The sequence below is a fragment of the Ursus arctos genome, unplaced genomic scaffold (assembly GCF_023065955.2).
Source record: "Ursus arctos isolate Adak ecotype North America unplaced genomic scaffold, UrsArc2.0 scaffold_7, whole genome shotgun sequence".
NCBI classification, from domain to species: Eukaryota; Metazoa; Chordata; class Mammalia; order Carnivora; family Ursidae; genus Ursus; species Ursus arctos.
The window spans coordinates 58,914,608-58,919,763 of record NW_026623089.1 but is presented as its reverse complement, the minus strand read 5'-3'; the positions used below and the strand labels follow the sequence as shown (position 1 = coordinate 58,919,763).

Here is a 5,156-nt window from a genome sequence, read left to right as displayed (position 1 = left end):
CTGCACCAGTCAACCGTTGTAAAGATTTATTGCCAATTTCATGGTCCATAAATACAAGATATTAAGGCAAAGTAATATAAACCAAAAGGGGTCTGGAATGTATGTAGAAACATAAGGACTACAGAAACCTTGATAAGTCAAGAGGGATAGAGAGAGTCATACATCAGAGTATGTTTGTGGAGAAGGTTTAGGTAATGAGGACATCAGTTATGCAAAAAGAATAGATTCGATAGCTCTGCTGTACAGCATAGTGCTTATAGTTAACAATTAAGTATTGTACAATTAACACTTTTTTGAGGGTCGATCTCATGTTAAGTGTTCTTACCAACAAAAAACCAAAAATCCCAAAACCCAAAGGGGCATGTTAATGGTGACAATGTACCAGATACTCTACTAAGACATAAGAATACAAAAAGGAGAAGAATCATCACCTGCCTGACTACATCTCTGAATCCATCCAGTTTCTTCCTTCCTATTCCATCTCAGTGTAAGGTACAATTCTCTCAAATTTCCCCTTCCTTCTACACGGTCTCCAAATAGTCAAGTGCTTCAGGACATGATTCATAAAACAACTGCAGTGATATATTTAAAGTGCTAATCTAATTCTTTCATTCCCTGTTCAGTCTTGCTAATTGAAAGTGTCTATTTCTATTAAAGATTAATAAAATTGGAGCCTAGATATGACCTAAATATCCCTGGCCCATTGGTACCACATAGTCTCACTTTCATTGATCCCATCCCACTTGCTCATTGCAGTCTTTAATTACTCATTCAGTTACTCATATGCTACTACCCACTTTCCTTCCTCAGGACCTTTGCATAGGCTGTTTCCTCTGCCAGCTGTACTGTCATCACTGCTTGCCAGCCCTACTCACAGTTCAACCTAGTGTCAACATAAATGTCACTGCTCATACATAATGGGCAGACACTAGGGTAGCCTCCTCTTTATACATTCTCATTAGTCTGAGTTTCTCCAAAAAGTGCTTATCTTGACTACAATTTAATTATTTGTGTAATTAGTTAAAGCTCATAACACAACAGTAAGCATCATAAGAACATCAACCATATCTGGCTTTTATCTACCCCTGTGTGTTCCCATATCCCTTGGTACTAACATAATTCTTGGCATATGTTAGTCAGTAAATATTTAAGTGAACAAGTTAAGTGAGTGAGTGAATGAATGAGAGTCAAAGACAAAGTTCTAGGAGCTCACAATCCATTAGAGAAATCTCATGTAAAATATTTATATGTAGAAATGCTAATATGTACTATTTTATTTATGTCCCACTAAGCTCCAGTGAGGCAGATAAGGCAGGGATATTATCTGTATTTGAGAGAGGAAGAAACTGAGACCCATAGAGATCAAAGTAGTGAGGCCAGAGTCACATAAAAAAAAAGAGACCTCTGGGGTGGGTGGGTGGTTCAGTTGGTTAAGCATCTGCCTTTTGCTCCGGTCATGATCTCAGGGTCCTGGGATCAAGCCCCATGTCAGGCTCTCTGCTCAGTGGGGAGTCTGCTTCTCCCCTTCCTCTGCCCTCTCCTTGTGTGCTCTTCCCTTGCTCTCTCTAATAAATAAAATCTTAAAAAAAAAAATAAAGCAGACCTCTGCTAAAACTGAAATCCGATCTCAAACCCTATGCTTTTTCTTTTGCTCTGTATTGTCTTTTTTTAGGTGTGAGAAAAAGGCAAACAACAAACTAATAAGTGAACAAAGACCCTGGGCAACTCTTTAGTTCTAGATACACATATGACAGTGATTATGCTATAAATCTTCCCACCTCCTACATCAAATCACCCGAGAGCTGCTCTTCTAGAAATAGCACCTGCTGAGAAGCGAGTAATCTGTGTTACTGGAGAGCTGCCTGAGGGGTCGTGTGCATGGCTGCGAATTGAATCTCTGTATACTGATGCTGACAGGGAGCCTCACTCTCTCCATCATGCATTAACACAGCACAACTGGTCAGGTATCAAACTCACTTGCAAATCTTCAAAAGAGAAATTACTTATGTCCAACCGCACTCCACATGTAAAGGAACAAAATCTCCAGAACTATACCAAGGAAACTATATAATTTTTTTCAGATTCTCCGAAAGATTTTGATGATCGGTCAGGTTTGGGAATTATTATATTCACTCCTTTGATCATTACAATCCTGTGATTTAAGATTAAATACGAAATGAGAAAGAGGAAGTTATTCGTTCGTGTTAACACAACCAGTAAGTAGTGCAGCAAGACCTTGAACTCAGGTATTCCAACTGCTAGCAGCTGACACCTTTTATTATGGCACACTCTAGTTTTTAAAAGAAACACTGTATCCTGTAGGAAAGAGTCATGGAGAAGTTTTAATGAAAGTAGCTGCAAAGAGGGTGTTACTTGGGTGAAAATGATCAGTCGGGTTCTCTCATGCCTTAGAAAGTGAGTTTAGAAACTCTCCAAAGCAGTGGTCCTCAAACTCCACCATGGGTAAGACTCGGTTGAGACGCTACCACTGGAAGGTCTGACTCAGTGGGGCCTTAGGATTTTGTAACTCTCAAAAGCCCAGAGGTGATTCTCCTGTGCACAGTTAGGCTTTGGTGAACATTGCTCAAAATTGCCTTCTAGTCTCAGACTGTGATGATTATTTGCCTCTTAAGTAGTGGTTCTCAGCCTTGATTACACATTATAACCACTTAGGGAATTAAAAAAATACTGATGCTGAGGCCACATGCTAAGAGATTCTGATTTAATTTGACTGGGATGAGACCTACTTAACAGTATTTTGGTAAAGCTTTTTAGGTGATTCAGATGTGGAGCGAAGGCTTTAGAAGAGAGATCAGTTGTTAGAGCCACGTGTATTCACTTTGCTTCCAGATTAAGGCAGGAGGTAAATTGAAGGAATTCTGATTGCCTTTCTGCTTTCTAGGCATAAACAAAATTATAAGGTATTTTGCAAAGATAATATAGCACTCTCTGGTGACAATATGCTAACAGTTGTGTGCTTGAAGATTAACATATAATCCACTACTTGAGAGATATGTTTTTTTTTCTTAATGAAACATAATTATGAAGACCACTTTGAAGAGATGTGGAAAAGCAAGGCTCAGCAAGTGGGATTAAACAACTGAGACTAGAGAAAAAGCAACAGTTTTCAAATCAGCAACAGTTATATCCATTTGATTACTTTCATACACATTATTAATTAGGCTGTTTATATTTTAATTAAAAAACATGCAGAAATATAGCTGTGTAACTTCTAAGAGGTAAGATAACTTTTCACAACAATAAACAATAGCAATAGCAATAACAACCACAGAAGAAGCTTAATTTTGGATTACAAGCCATCATAGTTGTTCAATTCCAAATATTAAAACAAGATTGCGGAGACTCAGTTCTTGTTGTATATTTAGTTTTAGTTGGAAAGAAGTATATCTTTTCCAGTCATAAAGTAACTTCTGCAAGGCAGTAATTCCTTCTAGAATTGGTGCCTCGCACCCTTGATGACTAAAATTATAAGCATTTCTGAATGTCAGTTATGAAATAGGAACGATACAAGATGCAAAGCAGAATGAGATATGGCCATTACTTTCAAGGGCTTACAGAAGAGCTGCGGCAATACACTTCACACATGGAGAAATTATCAAGAGAACAGAATCCTAGAAATCAAGAGTAGGGAAGGTTTCAGTCTTGGAATCATTATTTATTAGTCTCGTGATCTTGGTCAAGATTTCTTCTTCTTCTTTTTTTTTTTTCTTTCAAGGAAGAAAAGGGTGGAATTTCATCTTTATTTACAGGATATTGTAAGACAAGAGATTCCACATAGAAATAAGAAACCCACTGAGCAGAGAAGCGTCATATAGTATGGACAGTTTGGAACTGTTCAAGTTTAGTTTCCTTGTAAAAAGTGCTACATTAACAAAACACATTTAAAAAGAGTTCTTAGTCCACTAAGAAACCGTAAGACAAGCTTATGCCAACATAATACACAACAAACAACTTGATGCCTCAGCTGTACAATCTAAAGGTTAAAGGTCCCAGGAGTGGCATCCTGAACTTGGAATGTATAGCCTTCAGAGGTGGTTTGTGGCACAACATTCTGATCTTTCACTTCCTCTACAGAGAAATAGTTCTCAATCAAGTTTAATGAAGCTTTGCACACAGATTCATGTTCATGGTTTTGTAGCACTTTACTTTTGTTCAAACCTCCACATTCTTCAATCATTAAACTAAGTTTCTCAGTTTCACCTAGTTTCTCAGCAGCCTGAAAGATGTTTGAAATGGCATCCAGAATAACCAGAATAATTATGGAATCTGTCACAGTTAAGGGGTTCACCAATGGTTCTGTTATGCCACAATGAACAAGGTATACAACCTGTTCAATTATTCTGCCACTTGTATAGTTGGTTACAACCCATACAGCTTCCTTTTGTGTCTGAAAGTCTGCCTTAGACAGAACACCAAGGAGGAACGGGACTAATCCATGATTCACAACTTGCTATATCTGGTCCTGGAGACCAGATGTGATGTTTGCTATTGTCCACATAACTTCCTTCTGAATATTAGTTTTGGGGTTTTTTAGCAGGCTGGGAAAGACAGCAAGTGCTCCTGCATCTATTACACCCTGAGTCTGTTCATCTGTCCCAGTGACAATATTTCTTGTGGCTCTCAGTGCAAAAGTCACAATGGGTAATTCAGTAGCTCCTTGAAGCTTCACAAGTTGGGGGACGACTCCTGTTTTCATAACCATTTCAGTCTGTTTATTTGGATCATCAGTAAGTTAGGAAATCACCCAGCAGGTATCTGCTAATACTTCTGGATCATCATGATGCAGGAGATGAACTGATGCAGGTAGGAAGAGTCTGCTCAACAGCATCTAACAGGGGCTGCAGGATTCTTGTTGCAAAGGCTTGAAAGTGTCCATGTAGTTATGTAAGTAACCGTATGCTAAAGATGACATGCTAAAAACATGTATTGAGTATATACAAGATGGAGGAAGGTATTAGGCATTGTGGGTTTACCGAATTAATTTCATTCAATTTAGGAACTAGAAGGTGAGATAAGACATGTCCATAATACCAAGTAGCATTAAAAAAATTAAAATACAATGGTAAATAACTTGGTGGAATTTTAGGAACAAAGTTGCATGTGTAGATACAAAGTATCTATTTAGACATTATATT

The 5,156-nt window shown here is 38.0% G+C and overlaps 1 pseudogene; it reads right to left on the bottom strand.

The window, feature by feature from the left end:
- Positions 1–3,994: 3,994 nt before the first annotated feature.
- LOC113259289 (importin subunit alpha-1-like) lies at positions 3,995–4,933 on the bottom strand (annotated as a pseudogene).
- Between the last annotated feature and the right edge of the window lie 223 nt (positions 4,934–5,156).